Source organism: Agelaius tricolor, unplaced genomic scaffold (assembly GCF_023055355.1).
Source record: "Agelaius tricolor isolate 1412-34295 unplaced genomic scaffold, bAgeTri1.0.p SCAF_21, whole genome shotgun sequence".
Classification (NCBI taxonomy): domain Eukaryota; kingdom Metazoa; phylum Chordata; class Aves; order Passeriformes; family Icteridae; genus Agelaius; species Agelaius tricolor.
The window spans coordinates 14,520,760-14,545,882 of record NW_027269281.1 but is presented as its reverse complement, the minus strand read 5'-3'; positions in this window follow the sequence as shown (position 1 = coordinate 14,545,882).

The following is a 25,123-nucleotide window of genomic DNA, read 5'->3' as shown; positions in this document are numbered from 1 at the left end:
TAGCCCCATGCCTCTTCTCACAGAGACCACCTCTGCAGACCACTCCACTCCCCACCAAAACCTTGCCATGTCAACCCCAATACAAATGACTATTTTAAATAATCTTATTTGTGTACGGTTCAGTCAATTCCTTTCTCTACAGCAAGAACTAACTGGGGGGAGCTACTTGAACTGTCAAATTCTCCACCTAGGATATTAATCAACACATTGAAGCATAGAAGTAGCACCTGTCATTTTGCCTATGCACAGCTGGGGCTGCCTGGGGGAACCATCTGGACTATCCAGAATCCCACCCACCCAAAGAGGGGTCCTGTAGCTGTTATTGATTCGATGACTTAACTTCTATGCGGATTCACAATCTCCTTGTCTTGTCGCAGACATCTTTTGTGAAAATCCTTTTCTTTGGGATTTTTTCCCTTCTGAGAAGCTGAGGCCTCAGAAACAAAATGTAAACAATGGTTATCTGCTGCTGTGGAATGCAACAGGATCATCTGTGATTGGTCTCCTGTGGATGTTTGGATTTACTGACCAGTCACGGCAGAGCTGGCTCTTGCGCTCTGTCCGAGCCAGCTGCTTTTGTTATCATTCTTTTCTATTCTATTCTTAGCTATCCTTCTGAGGAAAACTTTCCTTCTATTCTTTTTAGCATAGTTATAATGTAATATATATATCATAAAATAATAAATCAAGCCTTCTGAACATGGAGTCAACATTCTCGTCTCTTCCCTCGTCCAAGAACCCCTGTGAACACTGTCACAGTTGGTGACCCTTGACTGAGGAAGACATCACTTGGTGAGACCCCAGAGGAGCTGCTGCACTGGGTAAACCCCGTGTGGCGTTGATGGTCACCTCACAAGTGACCACAGAAGTGGATTCTAGCCAGGAGCTGAAGAACTGAAAATCCTGATTTGGACAGAGTTCACAGCCAAGGCTAACCACAAAGAGAACCTTTTGAAAAGCCTCCGGGAAGATGTTTGGAAAGCCTAGCAGCACCAAGCAGCTGGCTAGAGCGTGCTGGACACTGTCACAAGGTACTGTTAGCTTTTCCCTTCCTGAGGATGCTGCCCTTCGCAGATTATGGCTGCAGACGAAGAAGTTTTTTTTCCTGCGTTTTCGAAGCATGCTCAGACGGAGCCGTCTTTTCCCACCCCTCATCGCTCTCCGGGGGATTCTGAGTGGGCTGTGCCGCCCCTGGCAGCCCTGCAGGCCCAGCCCTGGTTGGCCTCTTGGACCCCGCCCCGCTCAGAGCTGGGGGCGGCATCAGTGCCCGAGGTCCCGCCTCCCGGGCCTGGGGGGCCAGTCCAGCTCTCCCCGCGGCCGCCTCTCGGGGCAGTCCCGCCCGCGGCTCCTCTGGGTTCTGTGCCTGCGCCTGAGATCTCAGAAACACCATTTCCTGCGGCTGCGCCTGTGTTGCTAGGCAACGCACTTGCAGCTGAGAACAGCGACCCGGCGTCGCCCCCGCCGGCCCCCCCACTGCCTTCCGTGCGGACTTCGCCGCCTTCTGCGACTGCGCTTCCGTGGCCGATCCCAGAGCCAGGGGCAGAAGATGCTGGCGACCCCGTGCCATCCCCGCCAGCCCCTCCCACAGGGGCAGAGCTCGCCCCTGCGCTGCCGCTCCCGGAGCTGAGCGACACAACGGAGGCGTTTTCCCGCGCACCCCTGCTGTCCCCACTGGCCGCCCCGGCAGTTCTGCCGCCTTCTGGGACTCTGTCCTCCGTGTCTGCGTCAGAGGCTGCCCTGGAACCGGCGGCATGTTCGAGCTCGGACCGTCCCGAGCCGTTTGCCCCTGCGGCGGCGGCTCCAGCGGCCGGCCTCTCCTTCCGTGGAGGAGGCATGGCTCGGCCACTGAGTGCGGGCGCAGCCCAGATGCCTGCTTTCAAGCTCAGCGTTCTTGGCGGGTTGGGGGGTGTTTGGTCGGGGGTTCCCCCTTGGAGGTTGCCATCCCTGCCGCCCCTCGCGCGCCCCAGCGGCGAGGGGGAGGTGGGTCCCTAAAGTTCTGCCTTTGGTCCCCAGCCCAGAGGGGGTGGGGGTGGTACCGGGAGGCAGATGGGAGGAACACCTTTTGCATTTGCATTGCAGAGGCAGAGGGGACAGCGGGAGGCGATCATCGCTTTTCTGCTGTGGGGAAAAAACATCCCCAGACCTGAGATGAAGATTCTCGGGACAGCTTCTATTCCCTCACTGCTGGCATGCGTTGGTGGTTTTGGGGGGAGGAAGCGTTTGGTCACTTGTTCTGCCATTCCATTGGCAGTGTGGTGCCAGTCTGTGACAATGCAGAGCCTGCCCAGTGTAGAGAGCTTTTTGGATAATTGGTTAGCTGAGAAAGGACATTTCGATGTGATACCAATGGATAAGGATAGGGGAAACAAGCTGGGAACTGAGCTACCAGTGCCCAATTACTGACGAAGGTCACAGTGACCTTCCCTGAAACGGGAAGACAGGGGAGAAAGTCGCTTGCCAGAAAATGTAGTTATCTTAGGTAGAAAAGTTAGAAGAATGTAAACATAGAAGCAAAATAATTGTTAGAAGATAGAAGTAGGTGTGGTTGATCCAAGTGTGCTTTAACCAATAATGAGCTCAGCTTTTGCAATATGTATAAGCTTCATTAACACCAATATAAATATGTGTGAGTTTTCAATAAACTTCGGGATTTGCCATTCATGCATATCATGTGCTGCATTTCTCCCGCCGTTCACGACAGCCCGGCAGGTTGGGCCTGGGCTGTTTGGCTTGGTTGCTTGGGCTAGGGCCGCCACCTGGCCTCCTGTTGGGTTTGGGGGCTTCGTTTCCCCCTTCAGGTCCTGGGCCACCGTTTTGTGGGCCAGGTCTGGGGTTCCTGATCTTTCCAAGAGGGCCAGGGTCCCCCAGGGCCTCTCAGGCTCTCTGCTGCTGCTGCTCTTTCCGGAAAAAAAAAAAAAAAAAAAAATTAAATTAAATAAAAAGAGTTGAAAGAGCTGGCAGCAGCTCAAAGCATTGAAGAGGCAAAAAAGCTTAGCCTCAGCCCAAGTTGTTCAATAAAGGGCTGTGGCCAAGACACTCTAGAAATTTTCTCAAAATTGTTTCAAATTGTTTGATGACTGTCAATGGACTTTTGATAACTATTGATGGATTTTTCTGTAGCAAGCCTGTTTCAGGATCAAAAGGGACTTTCAGATATGTCAAAGAGGACCATCTTCAGTCCATGGACTTTTCCTGAAACTCAGCTGCTTGGACTTGAATTTTCTTTGCATTGTTTTTGCATTTTCTTATATTGTAAAATTGTTTTAGTGATATGATAGAATTTTATGTTCTACAGGTGAAGAAATTCCCTGTTCATTCCACAGGAGCACTTGATTGAAGTTTGATTGGCAACAGATAACCTGTCAAGTGTTTGTTCTTTCCTCCACATGAGCCCAGCAGAGAAAATTATAAACACTTTTCTTTTTAATTTAACTAAATAAAAAAAGGTGATATGTCGCAGACATCTTTTGTGAAAATCCTTTTCTTTGGGATTTTTTCCCTTCTGAGAAGCTGAGGCCTCAGAAACAAAATGTAAACAATGGTTATCTGCTGCTGTGGAATGCAACAGGCTCATCTGTGATTGGTCTCCTGTGGATGTTTGGATTTACTGACCAGTCACGGCAGAGCTGGCTCTCGCGCTCTGTCCGAGCCAGCTGCTTTTGTTATCATTCTTTTCTATTCTATTCTATTCTTAGCTAGCCTTCTGAGGAAACCTTTCCTTCTATTCTTTTTAGTATAGTTATAATGTAATATATATATAATAAAATAATAAATCAAGCCTTCTGAACATGGAGTCAACATTCTCGTCTCTTCCCTCGTCCAAGAACCCCTGTGAACCCTGTCACATTGTCTCAAATCAATCCACTGTCTCATCTAGGCAGAGACAAGCTGGGGAGTTCCTGGACCACCCAGGAATCAATGACTAGGCCCACCAGGTATACACACAAGTACAGCTCTGATATTCGGCTATACCACAATTGCAACAATAGGGAAAACCTGAATTTCCTCCCTATATCACAATTATAAATGAAATTCCATAGATTTTGCCACATTGTAAAAGAACATTGCCTTATTCGATCGTGTCTCTATACTAATGTGCGCAGCATGAGGAATAAACAAGAGGAGCTCGAAGCTTTGGCCCAGTCCCAGAGCTACGACATCATTGGCATAAGTGAAACCTGGTGGGATGAGTCCTGTGACTGGTGTGCCCTGATGGATGGTTACAGGGTCTCCAGGTGAGGTGGGAGTGGTGCTGTAGATAAGGGAGGGGTTGGTTTGTATGGCACAGTGGGTGATGACACAGTTGAGAACCTCTGGGTAAGGATGAAAGGCAAAGTAAATAGTGTGGATGTTGTTGTGGGAGCCTACTATTGACCACCCAGTCAGGATGATGACATCAAAGAATTATTCTATAAGGAATTAAGGGATATCTCTATATCAGCTACCTTTGTTCTTATGGGTGATTTTGACTTCCCAGGCATCAACCAGGAATATCATACAGAAGATACCAACAGGTCCTGGAAATTCCTGAATGTACTGGTTTTGGTTCACCAATTTCAGATTTCTCCAATATTGAGATTTCCCAACCAATGTGCTGATGAGTGTGGTGGGCCTCAGTGCTGGCCAATCACCAGTGCACTCATTTCCTGCTGTGAGATAGGATTAGGAGAAAGGCAAAGCAGGCTCAAAACTTTAAAAGAGTATAAAGAAATTTTTATTAAAAGCATCTAAGAAAAAAAAAAATCAAAACAAACCCTTCAGAACACTTCTTCTCCCCCCACAACCTTTTCTTTCCCACTGACAATGTAAAGAAACAAAGCCTAAAATTTCCAGTCAGTTTACCACCTCTAAAACAGTCTTTCTTCAGTTCACTTAGGAAGAGAAGTCCCTCTTGTTAAGGTTATGGAGACTTCACAAGAGGAAAAAAACCAGTTCTCTTGTGGCTCTCAATTTCATCATGAATAACAGCCGCCCAGGGAACCCTGCCATCGTGAAGTCCTTTCCATTGCCACAAGCCTTCTCACAGCTTGTCGATGAGCCATGTCGACTTATGGGGTATTGTTTTAAAGATGAGCTGTTCAAAGGCAAAAAAGTTCTCATTATCTATTTCTAAAATCATCTTCATCCCTGGGAACAGAGATCCTCTCCTGGGGGCACCAGACTACTCTTCTCTCTTTCTCTGTTCAAACTTCTCATGGGATCACAGGTACTTTAACATCTGCTTACTTTAGCATGGAGGCCTTTGCTCAATATCAATTTGAACACTTTCATCTATGAAATAAACAGGGCAGGAGACTTTTTCTCCTTTTAATGCCTTTATTAAAAGTGATCAGCTCAAACTTGGGGAGCTCGACAGGTCTGCAGTCTTCGTCGGGTGACTCAGAGGAGGAGGTATGCGCAGCTTTGTCCACTAGGGGCAGAGGTTTGAGTCCCGTCCTCACAGGAGCCGTGGGCGTAACCCCAATTTCACAACTCTCTAGTGACTCCCAGCTCGTGGTCTTGGTTTCAGATGAGGTCTTCGCTCAGGGTGAGGGGCAACAAAGGTTCTCAGCATCTCTGCAGGCTCAGCACTCTGTTCCTCACGTCTAGACATCACTCTAATTTCTTAATTCTGTATTGGCTGGTTGTTTTTGGGGTCTTTTTGGTAAGTTTGATGAGGTTCCCATGGCATGCTGGTCTCAAGGTTATTTTGCACTCTCCCTGATGCCCCCCTCCCACATCTCCTCCCTTCACTGTCTGAGGAGAAGTACAATTTAGCCCCAGGCAGGGCTTTACCAATACAAAAGCAGCAATTAGTTACAACGACCCATGATTAAGATAACAAAGCAGGTAGAATTCCACCTTGGCAACAACTAGTCTGACTGGTTTTGCAACTCTTTTTCTTCCGCAAAAAAATTGGCAGATTTTTGTTTATAACAATCTCCCCATAGTTTCATGTGTTATAGGGAAAAAGAGTCCTTTCTCCATAGCTTACAAGAGGATTTCAGCTCCAAAAACACGGTATCTCCTCACCCCTCCCATCTGAGACTTAACTTCTTCACTGACCTCGATGTCTTCATGTTGTTCCTTTACATGCTTGCATTTTGTTTCTTTCTCTCACTCGAGGGAGGATTGAAGCACTGAAAGGGTTAACATCCTGCCTAGGGCCTACCTGACTCCGGCCGGCCCGGTAACTTGTGGTGGGAGCTGCAGCTGGGGCTGTGTCAGGATCGGTTTCATGGTTGGGTTTTTGGTTTTCTCTGTGTTCAATTCCAGCTACAGGGCCACTCTGCACGGGCTGCAGGCTGCAGGGGTCTCTGGTCTCAGCCGCGCTGGGGGGAGGGGACTTGACGTCAAGATCTTAGCCGCCGCGGCCAGTCCTGCTCCGGCCAGGGCTCCGCAGCCTCCCCCGCCTTCCTGCCTGGCAGCTTCTGAGGGCCCGGGCCGCAGCAGGACAGGGGCCGATGGCGGGGGGCCGGTGGGCGATCTGGGGGAAGGGGGCTCAACCCCGCGGCAGGGCCGACCGGCCTGGCCCCGTGGCAGGGGCCGCCCAGCCGTGTTACCTAGCTCCTGACCAGAAGGGAAAAAGTAAGTTCCCAGGTTTCTTTTGTCTTTAACATGTGTTTCACAGAGGCGTGTCCAGCTTCTCAGTGGTTCAACAGACTGTCAGTTGCACAAAAATCTTCTGCATCACTTCCCTAAATTTTCCTCCTATTCCAAACCACGACACTGAAGCACACTGAAAATAACTTCTTGGTGTAGATACTAAGGGCGCTAACTAGAAAAAGTGCCCTCCTAGATTTGTTGTTTGTAAACTCGTGGAAGAAGTGGTGATTGGTGGTCACAGTGACCATGAAGTAGCTGAGTTTCAAATCGTTGGCAATAGGAGAAAAACAGCCATCAAAACAGTCATCAAAACTTCAACCCTGAATATGGGGAGAGCAGACTTCAAGCTGCTGAAGGAGCAACCAGAAGGATTAAGGTCTGCAGAGCATCTGCTTTTGAAGGTATTAGGGTCCACAAATGCTGGTCACTTTTTAAGAGCCATGTCTTAAAAGTGCAGGAGTAGGCAATTCCAAAATGTTGGAAGTCAAGCAAGCGAGGCAGAAGGCTGGCTTGGATGGTGAAAGGTCTTGTCCTGGTTTCTATGGAGAGCTTTTTGGATAATTGGTTAGCTGAGAAAGGCCACTTCGATGTGATACCGTTGGATAAGGATAGGGGAAACAAGCTGGGGATTATGCAACCAGTGTCCAATCACTGACAAAGGTCATAGTGACCTTCGCTGAAACGGGAAGATGGGGGAGAAAATCGCTTGCCAGAAAATGTAGATATCTTAGGTAGAGAAGCTAGAAGAATGCAAACATAGAAACAAAATAATCATTAGAGCTTAGAAGTAGGTGTGGTTGATCTAAGTGTGCTTTAACCAATAATGAGCTCAGCTTTTGCAATATGTATAAGCTTCATTAACACCAATATAAATATGTGTGAGCTTTCAATAAACTTTGGGATTTGCCATTCACGCATATTGTGTGAGGCATTTCTTCCGCCATTCACGACAAATGGTGACCCCAGACATTTTTTTGCTGGTAGCCACGGTCGAGCGGTGTACGGAGTTCGGGTCCTATCGCAGCCGAGGACGGCGAAAGCACCGCTGAAAAAGGGCAAGTGCCGTGCCCCGGGTGACCTCATCGGAGAGCCCGGCCGAGACGTGCTGCCGGAGCTTGGAAGGGCTGAAAGAAGCGCGCTGTTATCTTTAACACGGATAAAGAAAGGCAAGCAGCATATGATTTATTTACTGGCTTTTTATAAAAGCGTCAGGTTAAGGGTATAGATTTGCAGAAAGAGCTTCATGGGTTGTTAGCTCATGAGTATGCACAAAGACTGTTTCAAAATCCTCACACAGTGCATAGGTTATCAGAGTGGCGTATATTTGGGGATTAGTTGTGGCAGGCAGTCATAGATGATGATAAAGCCGCGAGAAAGTTGGGAAATTTATGGCGAGTTGTGCATGATGAATTGCTGAAATACCAGGCAGAGGAAAGAGCTGCCCAGCAGGCTAGTGCAGCCCATGAAAGAAACAGGAGTTACAGAGACTGGTTTGGCTCCCCGCTGACACCAGTTCCTGCTCTAAACAGCAGCTCCCTGCCGCTATTAGCTCCTGCTTCAGGCAGCAGCCCCCCCTCCGCCTCCTCCCGCTCCGGATCCGCTCCCTCAGCCTCCCCGCCGCAGTGCGCAGCCCGCAGCCGCCCCGCCGGGGAGGCTCATGCCAGCCCCGGCCCTAAGCGGCTTAGCAGCTGCAGCCCAGCCGCCTCCCGCTCCGCTCCGCAGCCGCCCCGACCCCCGAGCCGGGGGGGCGGCAGGACGGGCCTCCCACCCCCCGTGGGGCAGCGGGCTCCGGGGGGTCCGCCCGCCCCGCGGCCGCCCAGCGCGGTTCTGCTTCCCGGTCACCAGCTCCCTGCGCCCGGACACAAGTAGCAGCTGTCACCGCTTCAGCTCGACCTGCCTCCAGCCCGCCACCGCCGGGAGCCTATGGGAGCCTAACAACCAGGATTACCTAATCCGGCTATGCTGCCAAGGGACTGGCCACTTTTGATTATTGATCTGAAGGACTGCTTCTTTACTATTGCTCTTCGTCCTCGAGACACTGCAGCAGATATTGGACTGTGTCACACAAGGCAGTGTTCGGAGACGTGATCTTGATCTCCCTATACAGCTGACAGTTTGGTGTGGACCAAAATTTTTACTGGGTGCACTTACCCAGCATAACAGAAAAACGGGGGAGATATGGGCCTTGGAATGGATATCTCCTCCACTTCAACAACATAAAACCCTTCTTCAGAAAGTTGAAATTTTGGCTGATTTGCTCAAAAAGGGTCGTGAACGGGCGTTACAGATTACGGGAAAGGAACCTGATCAGATACAGATACCAATGAAGAAAGATACATTGACCTGGTACCTGACAAACAGTATGGAGTTACAAGAGGCCCTATTGGGAGCCGGTAGTGTGACTGCCACTGATGATACTCCCAATGTACCATTGAATTGGATAGGACAGTGGGGTTGGATTCAATGCCCAAAAAGATCACTAAAGCCCTTATCGGATGCTATAACTGCTTACACAGATGCAGGAAGAAAATCCAAAACCGCTGCAGTGACCTGGCAAAAAGAGGGACAATGGCATCATCATATACTCCAAGCTACTGAGTTGGACACTTTGCAAACGATGGAGCTATTGGCTGTTGTATGGGCCATGATGCATTTCTCTGGACCTCTTAACATTGTAACAGATTCTTTGTATGTTGCAGGAGTGTGTGAGCGAATAGAGGATGCCTCTATAAAAGAGGTTCAGAACAGGAGGCTACATGAGCTGTTTATGCAGCTTCAGAGAGCAATTAAGCTAAGAAAGCATTCTTTTTGTGTTATCCATATCAGAAGTCACAAATGGGATATTGGTCTGGGAGAAGGTAACATGCGAGCAGATAAATTAGTCTCAATCACACAAGCAACTCCGATTCCCAAACAAACCATAGCCAGAGAGGCACACTCCATGTTCCACCAGAATGCAAAAGGCCTTCATAGAGAATTTCAGATATCTATGGAGGAGGCACGGGCAATAGTCAAAGCCTGTCCTATATGTAGTCATCATAATGGAGGCTGTGGCTTAGGTCTGGGAGTTAACCCAATAGGGCTGAGCACAAATGAGACCTGCCAGATGGATGTCACACATGTGGCAGAGTTTGGGAGGTTGAAGTACGTACATGTTACCATAGACACTTACAGTCATTTTATATGGGCCACAGCACAGACTGGTGAGAAAGCAGGGCAGGTAGAGAGACATCTCAGCAGTTGTTTTGCAGTAATGGGAGTGCCACAGCGCATCAAAACAGATAATGGGCCTGCTTACTGTAGCAAAAGAATAAAGCAATTCCTGCAGATGTGGGGGATAGAACACGTAACAGGCATCCCCAATTCTCCTACAGGGCAAGCGATTGTGGAGAGAGCAAATGGTACCTTGAAAAGATATCTGAGTAAATATATGGATACCAGAGAGCCACAAGAGAGATTGTTAAAGTGTTTGTTTGTTTTGAACCACTTGTGTGTTTTTGAGGAAAATAAGGTTCCTGCTGTGATTCGTCACTACGTACAAGAAACAGATGGTGTAAAGAAAGATGTATGGGTGAGATACAGAGATCCTAAAACAGGACAATGGCAAGGTCCTGCTAAGGTGTTATATTGGGGCCGCGGATATCTTTGTGTTTCTACCCCTACCGGATCTCTGTGGGTACCTGCTAAATGGACCTGAGCAGCTGTGTTTGATGGAAACTTTATGTTATTTCTTTGTTAGTTTTTGCTTCTTTTGTGGACAGTGTAGACCATCAGGCATGGGCACCACCGCAGCCCAAGACTAACATATGGGTCACCCTGGCAAACTTGACTAAACAGGAGACTATTTGTCCGTCATTATCTTCTCCTGGCAATCCCTTCACGACCTGTTTGGTTGGATTACCAGCAGATCCCTGGCCGTGCCTTTTACATGTACCAACTTGTAAGGTCAGCAATGCTAGGATGAGTGTGGATAATTGGGATCAGTGGATTTCCCACTTTCCTATAGCACCACAGGAACCCCAAGAGTTGGAGTTGCTAGGGTCAGTGATGGCAGATGCGTGCATTCATTTTAACCATAGAAGCCTGCTGTCAGTCAAGAACCATTCTAATGTTGTAACTTCCAGCATGGCTGTCTACCGAAATGCATCGGCCTGGTGCAATTATACAACAGAGAGTGTCAGTCTCATCAAATGACCCTATTCAATTGCCAGCAGGATATTTCCTGATATGTGGTGACCTTGCTTGGGCCGGTATCCCATCAATGCTGCACGGGGGACCATGTACACTTGGACGGCTGTCTCTACTTACACCTAACATGTCCATGATACTGAACATGAGCCGTCGCCATCGTAGAGGCAGACGAATGGCTCATGCCTTTGCAGCTGACTGCCGAGACGATCTAAAGTTTTGGTCCCCAGCGGCCATAGTTGCAGCATCTTTCTTAGCTCCAGGGGTATCAGCAGCAGGTGCTCATGCTATTTTAAATAGGTTAGGGTGTTGGCTTGCTAAACAAACAAATGCAACTTCTTTAGCAATTTCCAGTCTTTTGCTTGATGTTGATTCTATTCGCCATGCGACACTTCAAAATAGAGCTGCAATTGATTTTCTCTTACTTGCACAAGGCCATGGCTGTGATGAATTTGAGGGCATGTGTTGCATGAATCTTTCTGATCATGCGCAGTCTGTTCACTCACAGCTCTCTGAGTTACGGAGGTTAACTGGGAACTTACAGGTAGAATCAGGCCTTGGTATTGATGGATGGCTCAAATCTTTAAGCTTAGGATCATGGTTACGCTCTATTGTTAAGGTTAGCATTGTAGTAGCTATTGTAGCTTTGTTGTTAATATTAATTTTGCCATGTTTTTGTATATGCTTACAGAATATGGTGCGAAAGATGATAACTACCGCATTTAACCAAACCATGCTTGTTCAACAGAAAAACGGGGGAAATGTGGAGAGCTTTTTGGATAATTGGCTAGCTGAGAAAGGCCACTTTGATGTGATACCGTTGGATAAGGATGAGGAAACAAGCTGGGGATTATGCAACCAGTGTCCAATCACTGACAAAGGTCATAGTGACCTTCGCTGAAACGGGAAGATGGGGGAGAAAATCGCTTGCCAGAAAATGTAGATATCTTAGGTAGAGAAGCTAGAAGAATGCAAACATAGAAACAAAATAATCATTAGAGCTTAGAAGTAGGTGTGGTTGATCTAAGTGTGCTTTAACCAATAATGAGCTCAGCTTTTGCAATATGTATAAGCTTCATTAACACCAATATAAATATGTGTGAGCTTTCAATAAACTTTGGGATTTGCCATCCACGCATAGTGTGTGAGGCATTTCTTCCGCCGTTCACGACAGGTTTCAGCTGGGATGGAACTCATTTTCTCCTTAGTAGCTGGTAGAGTGCTGTGTTAGGGATTTAGTGGGTGAATAGTGTTGATAACACACTGATGTTTTGGTTGTTGCTAAGTAGTGCTTACCCAAAGTCAAGGATGTTTCAGTTTCCCATGCTCTGCCAGTGAGCAGGTGCACAAGAAGCTGGGAGGGAGCATAGCCTTGACAGCTGATCTGAACTAGCCAAAGGGATATTCCATATCATAGAACATTGTGCTCAGCATATAAAATGAGGGGAGTTGGCACCGATCGCTGCTTGGGGACTAGCTGGGCATCAGTCAATGGGTGGTGAGCAATTGTATTGTGCATCACTTCTTTTTCTTGGGTTTCATTTCTCTCTCTGTGTCCTTTTCATTACTATTATTATTGATATTATTATCATTTGTAGTATTAGTATAATTTGATTTGTTTCAATTATTAAAAACTGTTCTTATCTCAATCCACAAGTTTTACTTTTTTCCTCCATTCTCCTCCCCACCCCACAGTACTTGTTTGCCAGCTGGGGTTAAATGCACCACAAGTGTCAATGGCAAGACTTACCAGCAGCAGCTGAGGTTACTTGGTTTGTTCAGCTTGGAGAAGAGAAGGCTGAGGGGTGACCTCATCACAGTCTACAACTTCCTCAAGAAGGGCAGTAGAAAGGGAGGTGCTGTTCTATTGTAAATCAAAGGCGACTCGGACAAAGGGGAGAGAGAATGATGCATCTGACTCCATCATCAGAAGGCTAAAGAATTACTTTATTATACTATACTATGTACATTGTATCTAAACTGAATCTGCCCTGCACTCACTCTTGCTCACAACTGCTCACATTGCACTCGTCTCTCATTGTCTCGTGACTGTCCCATGACAGTCTGACACACACACACACTTCTTGGCCCTGATAGGCCAAGGGAACAAAACATCCTCACTTTGGGTAAACAATCTCCATATTGCATTCTACTTTAGCACAACACAGGCACAGCAAGCAAGATAAGAATTGTGTTTTCCTTCTCTGCTTGTCTCACAGCTTCTCTCTGTTCAGAGGGCATGTGAATACCACACTGTTCTCTCTCTGGTGACCAGTAATAGGGCATGAGGAAATGGAATAAAGCTGCATCAGGAGAAGTTCAGACTGGACATTAGGAAAAGATTCTTCACTGGGAGGGAGGTTGGTCACTGGAACAGGCTCTCCAGGGAGATGGTCATGGCACCAAGCCTGTCAGAGTTCATGAAGTGCTTGGACGATGATCTTAGTCATATGGTTTAGTTTTAGGTAGTCCTGCGAGAGGAGCAGGGAGTTGGTCTCGATGATCCTTATAGGTCCCTTCCAAAGTGAGATATTCTATGATGCATAAACTTGTTCTAGACAAGTAAACCTTAGCAAACAACTGTTTGCTCTTCTTCCCAGGGTTCATCTTTCTTCCTAGATGCTATCAGTGCTCCACAGACCATTGCCAACTTCTGAGGGTAACTCACCTATTAGTTGTAACAGACTGCTCAGGGTTTCTAAACACCCTCTTTTCTCCATCACAGATCTGAACCCAACACTGGATTCATTCAGATTTTCTTTTATTTAGGTATATAGACAATAACAAACATTATACTGTAATAGAAAACTGTGGTGGTTTAACCTTGGCTGGCTTCCAGGTGCCCACCAAGATGCTCTCTAACTCCCTTGCCTGAGCAGAGCAGAGGAAGAAAATAAGTGCATGGCTTGAGGTAAGGACAGGGAGGTCACTTACCAATTATTTTCACTGGCAAAACAAGCAACAGTCTTAGATATACCAAGACTTGTTCCCTCCTTTTACATTATGAATATTATTATGGTGTTAAATTTGTCAAAAAGTTATTTGGGGCAAGAAACTTCTGTGAGTGTTGTGGATTGACCTCAGCCAGCATGAATATGCGAAGCAACGAAAAGAATAGAGGAACCTCTGCCTCAGGTGGAAAAAACTGTATAAAACCAGCCCCGACGGAGACAGAATTCGTGAACAGAGGGGATCCGATGTGATAGAGGTTGGATCAGGGTTCACCCAGCACTGATCCCGGGCTCGACGCTGTCCCTTTGATTGTGGCTATCGGAGACCATATTTCGGTCGCAAAAATAAAACTTATCATTATTATTATTAATTTGGCTTTTTCATTTATTACCTATAACATCTTGATTATCTTATCCATTCCTTGAGCTAGTTCGAAAAAGTATCTTATATCACATAGTTTCTATTTTAATATTATGTTTCTATTTTAATATTATGTTAATATTAATACAACATAACTTTCCAACATAACACATATAGAATTCATTTTAATATTTGCAAAGAGCCAATCAAATAATATGCATTTTTCACAGTCAGTCATTATGTAATCATGGCCACAGCTGTAAATATTATTGTTGGCTCTGCTTGTCTCACAACTGTGCAGTTAACTTGGGAACTTTCTGCAGATGCAGGCTGTTGTGCAAGCTGGGGAGAGAGGCACATAGATATCAGGCATGTTCTGACTTGTTTGTGCCCCACCCCCTATCTCCCCCTTTTGGCATTTCCCCCCAATTCCACACATGTTAGAGCTTGTTCAGCAGATTTTTAAAAGGGGTCTTTGTGTGTCTCTAAACCTCCTTTTATGTTTTCTTATGTTTAATTACTTTCTATTCACATTTGAACTCTATTCCAACCAAAACCGTTACATGTATAATGACATAGTGTTATTGATACGTGGAAAGACTCTAAAAGACAAAGTGAGTTATAAAGTACGTATGCTTTTTATTTGGCCAGGTGCAAGCGGGATAGCTCTGCAAAGGCGTGTGTGTCTACTCGCTCTCAGCGTTCTTTTTTATCCTCTAAAATGTTACATATACATTGGGTTTTGCAATACATTTATGCATATTCATTTCCTGGCTCCACCTTGTCCCGCTTCGTATGCTAATTAACTTATCAGTCCCTTGCACCTGCGTAGTTGTCTCTGGTGGTCATTTTGGGGGGCCTTGGGGGTCTCAGGGGGATGAAGTAAATGGTCTTCATCGAAGTCGACCTTCTCACCCCGTCTTCTTGCGCATGCTTACTGATCCTTTGGTCACAGTCCAAACCATGAGGTTGGTCTGAGGAGCCTTGTTATCTCGGTAGCCTTGTAACTTTGTCCTGTTTTGATGAACATCATCCTTCCCTTATCACACATCCTTGCATTCTTTCATATTGCTCTCACACATAGACCCTGTGTCCCACGTATACCCCGTCTTCCCTTTACAGGCAATTAGCACGGTAAAATGCAGTAAATATTAAACAATATATATATTATTATTATTATATATAGTGTTTATATATATAAAATCTAAATATCTATTTCTAATCAGTACCCCTCAAATTCCTAACCCCGTGTCTCATTATGTATCTTGTAAAGTAAGAGCTCAGCAAATTGCATTTTGTTTGAAGAACTTCTCACAAATTCTTTTTAGAGATTATTCTTAATAGCACTGTCCTGGATTGCAAGATAAGTGTATATTCTATTTGCCATCTGTTAGAGGTGTGGCAGTTATCTTCTGTTAATTGGGCAGTTTTCTTTATCTCTTCCACAAACCAATCCTCCCTCTGGGAAATATCTTCTGTTAATGGGCCATTGAGTCTCACTGCATGACTGATAAAAATTACATAATCCCATTGTGAGATGCTCCGCCCAGGGGGAGGAGTCAAGCATTCCTTCCTGGATATAATCTGAGATTTTGGGACACCAGGGCAGCCTTCTCCACTGGATTCCCCGAGGATCAGCTCTTTTCCACTGGATTCCCAGAGGAAGACCAGGCCCATCTACACCACCACTGGACCTTCAGAGGAAAACTACAGCCTTCTACAGGATCACTGCTTCAACAGAACCACGTTTGTCACTCCAGGAGGACTGCAACCACCATTTAATTGGACTGCTACCACCACCCTGACCAACAGGGTGTCACGTCGTATTCTGACTCTGTCAGTGTTGTTTTGTATTACTGCATTTTTATTTTTATATTTTATTTTTATTTTTTTCCTAATAAAGAACTGTTATTCCCACTCCTATATCTTTACCTGAGAGCCTCTTAATTTCAAAATTATAATAATTTGGAGGGAGGGGGTTTGAATTTTCCATTTCAAGGGAGGCTCCTGCCTTTCTTAGCAGATACCTATCTTTTCAAACCAAAACACCCCCCAAAAACCCCAAGCCCTGAAAAAAACACTGCAAAAAAAACCCCCTGCCCCCAACACCCTCTTACCTCACCTGTTTGTAGTCAACCTGACATTCCTCATGCTAGTGAACTTGTGCTATGTTTTCTAGAGGGATAAAGAAATGAAACCTACATGTTTTCTTTAAAATAATAATAAAAATAAGTTGATGGCTGAGTAAAGGTAAAGAAGGGACCTAAATAAGTGTGTGAGACAGTGCGGTGAGCTCAAGACTTACCTGTGTTCTGGTTGGCTTTTGGCAACCAGTCGTGTAGCAATGACTGCCTCTTGCCCAGCTTGTAGTTAGGCAATGTGGAGTCAGATGGAGAAAGTGTTGTGGAGATTTGGGTGAGAACTGGAGTTATCAAGGGTGAATATGTTGGCGTTACTATGATGGAGGAAAGTAAAGGCACAAATGCAAAGGAAACCAGGCTCTCAGTTCTACTGCTCATGGAACAACTTGTGCATAGCATAGTGTGGTGGGGAACACTTGCATCTGTGTTGGGGAATGTGTGCTGTGCAATATCTGCTTAAAAGCACTTTTTTTTCCAGGTTACTGGAACAAAAATTTAACTGCTGGCTTGTGAACAATTATTTAGCTCATAAATTGAACTGATTTTTTTTTTTTTTTTCACATTTATGTATTGCTGTGGTCTAACCCCAGCCAGCAACTAACGACCACACAGCTGCTCTTACCGCCTCCCCTTCCCCTACCGGTGGGATGTGGGAGAATTGGAAGGGTAAAAGTGAGAAACTCGTGTGTTGAGATAAAGACAGTTTAATAATTAGAGATAAATAATAATAAATTGTAAGGAAAATAGAAAAAAAAGAAGAGAGGAGGATAGAACACAAGAAAGGCAAGTGATGCAAATGAAAACAATTGCTCACCACCAACTGACCTGACTGATTTTGTGGTGAGTGGGAGCCATTTACTAGTTTAAATATACAGACTGATATAATGGAATCTGTGAGTCAACTGATTACTTGAAATAGATTTGGCAATACAGTGCTCTTCTGCTAACTTATTAGACAGGAGAATTTTTTGTGGCATATAATTTTTATTACACTGAGTTTATTTGTTGTACTTAACAGTAGTTATCTGTAGGCTTGAGTTGTGGAATGGAAACTTTGAAATCTTCTGGCATGTTTTGTTCATTTGGAGTGACCTAACTCCCAAAACATTAAGGCATGGAGACTGTTTGAAGCCAGGACTGTATCCTCAGAGTTTAGGGCAAGAATGGACTGAGATTTTTGTCTGACTGCCTGTGTATCAAACCATTAACTTCCATACAGTTGCCCTTGCATTGAATATGACTAAAATGTGTCCTAGACAAAAGGAATCCAGTGTTGAGTCTATGATTCTAAAGATGCAGAATCCATGGGATTTTCATTTGCTTTTTCCAGTGGTTGATCATGCTAACTGCTGAAAACATATACCTATTTTCTAATGCAAATTGGCATTGGATTAAAGCCCTAACTCCTGCCATGCCTTTATCTGATAGCTAAAGCCCTTTAATACTTTGTTTTCACTCTGCAAAGGTGCTGACACACCACAGTTGACCTCCCAGTCATCTTTTTTTTGATAACTGAACAGATGGTTCTCTCTGCCTCTCTGAGGCATATTTGAGGTCCTGAACTTAATTTCAAAATTTTTTCCTTCTGTGCTTTTGTTTATTTTTTTTAAAGCATGGATTCCAGCACTGTATATGGTATCTGGCTGATTCTGTTTGCACCACTGAGATATTTCTCTCTTGACTCATTATTCCCCTGAATTATACAGCCAACAATTACATTTGCCCTTCTTGCTTTAGCATCATGCTGGCTGGTTAATCTCTGACACTTAAATATTTTTTCATATGTGGTTTTTAAAGCCTAATTGAATCCTCCCTTTGGGGAGGGGGAGAAGGCAGACAAATATAACCTTGCCGCTTGTTAAACATGTTGAGTGCTCACCAATCCTAGAACATATTGTCCCCAAATGCAGGTGCCTGCTGCTGTGTGTGTTGCCCCAATCCCCAAGATCCTGCACTTGAGGAGAAAAGGTTTTTTTGCCTCCATGAGGGAACTGGGTGGTTAAAGCATACATTGCAAATTATACCTGTCCTGGTGTAAAGCTAAAATATTTAGGTTGTTTTTGAAGCAATAAGTATAGATGTTTTCTTTGTTGAATGAGGTATATAACTATGAAGGTTCAACCTTGGCTGGCTGCCAGGTGCCCACTAAGCAGCTTTCCCTCCTCAGCAGGAGAAGGGGAGAAAATAAGACAAAAAGCTCATTGGTCAGGATAAGGGCAGGGAGATCACTTGCCAATTACCATCATGGGCAAAGCGGACTCAATTTGCGGAAGATAATCATGGCATGTCCTGAGTTGGAAGGGACCCACAAAGATTATCGAAGTCCAACTCTTAGCCCTGCACAGGTGTCCTGGGGTGACTTGATGATGCTCGTATCCCCATTAGTCTGTTTAGCCCAGAAATACATTTTGCACCTTTAAGATTGGTTTTGAGAGCTAAAGGGGCGGGGGGGGGGGGGGGGGGGGGAGGGGGGAAGAAGAAGCAGCACTCAGTTTGTTTTCAGAAACTACACTCACTCCTACATATCCCTGCTCCCGTGTTGTCTGCGGACGGACAGATGGTGGGACAGAGCTCTCTTTTGCTTTTAGTTGGTTTTAACTAGCTGAGGCAGAGAAGTTCCCTGGACTGTAGGTTTTCTTCTTTTTTTGGACCTATTTAAACCTGCTCTGGACTGAAAACCCAGAAGAGCACCGCTAGCTCGCACCTATGGCCCACTGGGGCCTGGCCTGGCCTGGCCTGGCCTGGCCTGGCCTGGGCCGTGGCATTTCCAGTGCCGGAGGGACTGATAAGAGACTGAGTGAGCTGAGCTACAGCCCACGAAGGGGACTTTCTGAGTTTGTCATCTCTTTTGGAGTGGCAAGAGGTTTTATTGTTTAATATTGTTCATTATTTTTTTTGTGCTGGTGAATGCTTTGCCTGTTAAATAAACAGTTTTTTCCACTTTTCTCCAAGGAAATCTTTTTCCTGAACCAGTTGGGGGAGGGGCTGTTTGAATTTGTTTTTCTAGAGGAACCCCTTTAGAGGTTTGTCTCCCAAAATTGCCTCAAACCAGGACAAATACATTTATTGGTGCCCAACGTAGGGCTCGAGAAAGTAGAAAAAACCTGTACTGATTGCATTTTGGTTGTATTTACTCTGTATTGGGATAAAGTAGTCAGTAGCCATGTTGCTTGAATTCATAATGTCTCTCAGAGTGAAGGCCTTCATGTGTTTCTGGTCCCCAGGCTTTTCTAAAATTTTAATATCTTTCTGGTCCCTAGGATTATTTTCTTATCCAGAAATAGCTCAAGTATTGTCTCTAACACATAGTTTTTACAGTAGAGGGGCACAGATTAGAATAGCTATTGTGGTGGGCTGGGCGATAATGATTTATAGAGTTTACAAAGGTACCGGACTCTGTTCAAGATATGTATGGTTTATTGTTTCTTCTTCCTACCCTGCATCCTAGTTCCAGTAGCATGTTTTTGGGGTTTATTAGTAATTGCACCCCGTTTGTTACAGGAGGAGCAGGGGATGAGGCTTTTCTGCCTTTCCTTTCCTTTTTCTCCTTCAAATCTGTTAAGTCACTTTTTGAGAATGTTTCGTTTCCCCTGAATGTTAGAGACCACCTTCTTGGTATTTAATCTGGTAGGCTTCCCCTATACGGTCTTCAGTTTCTCAAGAACGAGGGCTGAGATGTCCAGAGAAGTTGATGAGACATCTGACCCAGAAGTAGACCCAGGTGTGGAAAATCCTGAGTGGTGTGGAGAATGGGAGAGAATGAGTCAAACCCTGAAAGAATTTTCTGATGCCCCAGCCTGGGAATTTTCACATGAACAAATTCAGAACCCAGACGAGGTGGGGAAATATCTGGAAGAGAACTGCCATGATGACTCTAAGGAGAAAAAGATCAGGACAACAGGACTCCCCCAAGAGTCCCACCACGTGCCTGAGAGTATTGTTCAAATGCTTCTTGAACTCAGGCAGGCTTGGTGCTGTGACCACTTCCCTGGGGAGCCTGTTCCAGTGCCCAGCTACTCTCTGGGGGAAGAACCTTCTCCTGTTAGCCAACCTATACCTCTCCTGACGCAGCTTCAGGCCATTTCCTCAGGTCCTGTCACTGGTCACGAGAGTGAAAAGATTGGCACCTGCCCCTCCTTTTGCCCTTGCGAGGAAGCTGTAGACCGCAATGAGGTCTCCCCTCAGTCTCCTCTTCTCTAGGATGAACAAACCAAGTGAGCTCAGGCCCTTCTCATACGGCTTTCCTTCTAGACCCTTCACCATCCTTGTGGCCCTCCTTTGGATGCTCTCTAATAGCTTTATATCCTCCTTATATTGCAGTGACCAAAACTGCACCCAGTACTGGAGGTGAGGCTGTACCAGCGCAGTGTAGACAGGGACAGTCACCTCCCTTGACCGGCTGGAGATGCTGTGCCTGATGTACCCCAGGATACATTTGGTTTGTATGTGCATCCAGGGTTGCCCCATCGCAGGTGCAGAATCCGGCATTGCCCTTGTTAAACTTCATATGGTTGGTGATTGTCCAGCCTTCTAATAAGTCTAGGTCTCTCTGCAGGGCCCCTCTGATTTTGAGGGAGTCAACAGCTCCTTTAAATTTGGTGTTGTTGGCAAACTTACTTAGTACAGCTTCGAGTCCTGCATCCAAGTTGTTAATGAAGATGTTGAAGAGACTCGGGCCCAGGATGGAGCCCTGCGGAACCCCACTAGTGACTGGATGCCAGCCTGATGTAACCCCGTTTGCTATAAGCCTTTGTGCCCAACAATAGCCACCCCTTATTCCATCCCATTTACATCATACCAGGTCTCACACTTCCCAGTCCTCCACCACCTTCCCTATTTATTTATTTTGATAGATATACACACAGATGTCATACCCTTAGTCTATGGACCACGTCTGCAAATTGTCCATAAAATGTCCACAAAATGTCTGTTGAATTAACTTAGTCCATGACTTTGGCCTCCATCCCTGATAACAGTTTTTCAAGCAGGAAAGATGGTGTGAGGTGTTGGATTGTTGCATGCTGCATGTTGAAGTCAGTTCTGATTCCATTGTTGCTGCACTTGTTCAATATTATCAAAGTTCATTCCTCATTAATGCGATGATCGGGGGGAAGTCAGATTCATATTCCCAGAAGGGATGTGGCAAAGATAGATTCCGCAAGGTGCCCGGTGTGGTGATGCACACATAGCCACCATAGAAGTGATAATACACAGTATTAAATGGTTATTAACATCATACAGTTAGAGTCATTGGCTCTTCTCACCCAGAATCAAATCCCCTTGAGGCACACACCGCACTTCCCCATCCTCCCACATTACCTAACAAGTGCACTCGGGTCCTTGAGCAAAAGCAATCCCATGGATGGGTTTGCCTTTGCCTGAGGTAGGAATAATCCAGACTGTTTTCCCCAGCATGTTCTTAATGTGTACTACAGAGACTTTATCCCCTTCTACAGTACATGAAAGTTTTGATTGGGCAGGGCCGGCTCGATTGTCAGATCCTCTGGTGTTGACTAACCAGGTGGCCTTTGCTAAATGTGTATCCCAGTGTTTGAAAGTCCCACCACCCATTGCTCTCTGTGTAGTCTTTAACAGTTCATTACATAGTTTGATCCTTCCAGAGGCTGGTGCATGATAGGGAATGCGATATGCACACTCAATGCCATGTTCTTTGGCCTAAGTGTCTATGAGGTTGTTTTGGAAATGAGTTCTGTTGTCCGATTCAATTCTTTTTGGAGTACGGTGTTGCCATAAGACTTGCTTTTCAAAGCCCAGGATAGTGTTCCAGGCGGTGTCATGGGGCACAGGGTGTTTCCAGCCATCTGGTGGTTGCTTTCAGCATTGTAAGCACATGGCGCTTGCCATCACAGGTTTGGGGGAGTGGGATATAGTCAATCTGCCAGGCCTCCCCATACTTGTATTTCAGCCATCATCCTCCATACCAAAGAAGCTTTAACCCCCTTGGCCCTGCTTAATTGCAGCTCATGTTTCACATTCATGGATAAGCCGTGCAATAGGGTCCATGGTTAAGTCCCCGCCTTGATCACAAGCCCACCTGTATGTTGCATCTCTTCCTTGATGGCCCGAGGTGTCATGGGCCCACCGAGCTAGAAATAATTCACCTTTATGTTGCCAATCCAAATCCACCCAAGCCACTTCAATCTTAGCAGCCTGATCCACCTGCTGGTTGTTCTGATGTTCTTCATTAGCCCGACTCTTGGGTACATCAGCATCCACATGACATACTGTCACATGAAAGGGGGGATTTCCTCAAGCCCCTTTGTGTTTGATTGGTCTGTCAGCACCCCAGGAAAGCCAAGACTCTCATGCCCAACCAGTCTGTCAGCATCCCGTTAGGGGGACTCTCCACCAAGTAGCCTGCTGGATTTGGAGGGTGATTTGACTAACTTGTTTAGGGTCACATGACAACAGCATAAAAGAGAGGCATCCCCCTTCCTGAGTCTCCACACTTTTTTTCAAGTATGTTACCTACTGCTGGCGACTGCTAGCACCCTTGAAGGACTCACAGTTTCTGGAATAACATTCTTTATTAATCTATACACTGATAACAGAAAATCGTGATGGGTTAAGGTTCGAGGATTGCCAGTGAACCTATTCAAAGCAATATATAGACAAGCTCTAATCACCAATAAAAGTTGGCTCAAGATAATCATTCTGCATGCATACAGTTCCTACCCAATAAGTGTCCCTATGGGGGAGAAGAGAGGTTCAGCCTGCTAACTGATCCCAGCAGTTATGATGGAGTCTTCCCTAACTTTTCCCCATTCTTAACTTACTTTTATACTATTTAATCGCATTTAGTTGGAGCTTGAATGACTCTAGTCATCCATACCTTTGTTACTGATTGGTGTTAAATTCTCTCGCTTCGCTCTTAAAGACATGGTCAATAAAATATAGAACTAATGCTCAGTGAGGGATGGTCATACCTTGGAGGCAGGTAACTTTGGGATGGAGGTGTGCGTTAGTATTACAATTAGATTATAATGAACCAAGTTCATCTGAGGAGAGTGATTTTGGTTCAGCAGCAAGACATCTCCTATCTCCCCTGGTTGACAGGTGCTATGCGGTTTATCAGCTACAAGGTACCATCGAGTTCCCCTCCCCGCAAGGATTTCTACAGAGCCTGGCTGCAGTGTCTCCACTCCGCTCCACCCTCTGTTTCATCCCCCTTAGAATGTGCTTAAGGTTGTGGATTGTGTGTGTGTGTGGAGTCATCATGGAATAGATTTCAGGCATGCCAACCGCATTCCATCCAGGGAGTAGCAACTGCATTTCACCCTATAATTTCTGTACCGTTATAACTTCTGTTAGAACGTGAATCTAACTTCCCAGTTTTCTCAAATTTTACCCCCAGTCATCTTCCCACACGTACCTTCACAACCAGGTTCTCCACCTGGGCAGCAATATCTTGCCACAATGTGGCAGCCCAGATGGTTTACTCCTACACTGCCAGTTATTCTGCTTCCATTGCTGCAACTACTATCCACAGGGCATTTGCCACCGTCCATGAATTAGTATAAAGTATTGGCCATTTTTCTCATTCAGCAATGTCTAAAGCCAGCTGGATGGCTTTCACCTCTGCAAACTGACTCGGCTCACCTTGTCCTTCGTCAGTTTCTGCTACTTGTTGTTGGGGACTCCATATAGCTGCTTTCCATCTCCAATGCCTTCCCACAAGACGGCAGGATCCATCAGTAAACAAGGCATATTGCTTCTCACTTTCTGGAAATTTATTATGGAGTGGGGCCTCTTCAGCACGTTACCTCTTTCTCCTCTAGTGACATTCCAAGCTCTTTGCCTTCTTGCCTGTCCGTGATCACTTCTAAGATTCTTGGACCATTGGGGTTTCTTATTCGAGCTCATTGTGTGATCAGTGCAGCCCACTTATCCACGTAGCATCTGTTGCATGATGTGTAGAGGAGATCCTCCCTTTGAACATCCAACCAACCCAACATGGGTAACTAGGGTGCCCGGAGGAGCTGTGCTTCAGTACCAATCGCTTGTGAAGCAGCTCGAACCCCTTCATAAGCTGCCAGTATTTATTTTCCAGTTGGAGTACAGCGGGCTTCGTATCCTCTGTATCCCTGACTCCAAAAGCCTAGGGGTTGACCTTGAGTCTCCCCTGGTGCTTTCTGCCAGAGGCTATAGGTAGGGCCATTCACCCTGACTGTGGTGGAGAGCATGTTTTACATCTTGTTCTGTCTGGAGCAGCTTGAGGGCTGCTGCATGAATTGCTTCCTGTTTACTTTCTTCAAAGGCTTGTCACTGCTCAGGACCCCATTTGAAATCATTCTTCTTCCAGGTCACTTAATAGAGAGGGCTGACAATCAGACTGTAACTTGGAATGTGCATTCTTCAAAATCCCACAATGGCTAAAAAAGCTTGTGTTTATTTCTTGTTAGTTGGTGGAGACATTGCTGTTATCTTGTTAATCACATCCATTGGGACCTGACGACATCCATCTTGCCATTTTATTTCTAAAAACTGGATCTCCTGTGCAGGTCCCTGTACCTTAACTTTATATTACAACAAAACCAGCTTTCAGAAGGATTTTAACTATTTTCTTCCCTTTTTCAAAAACTTCTGCTGCTGCATTGCCCCACACAATGACATCATCAATGTACTGCAGGCATTCCAGAGCTTCACCCTGTTCCAGTACAGTCTGGATCAGTTCATGGCAGATGGTCAGGCTGTGCTTCTACCTCTGGGACAGTTGGTTCCAGGTGTACTGGATGCCCCTCCAAGTGAAATCAAACTGTGGCCTGCACTCTGCTGCCAAAGGGATTGAGACAAGCACATCAGCGATATCCATTGTGGCACCACTGGGCTTCCTTTGACTCCAGCTCATATTGAAGTTCTAACATGTCTGGTATGGC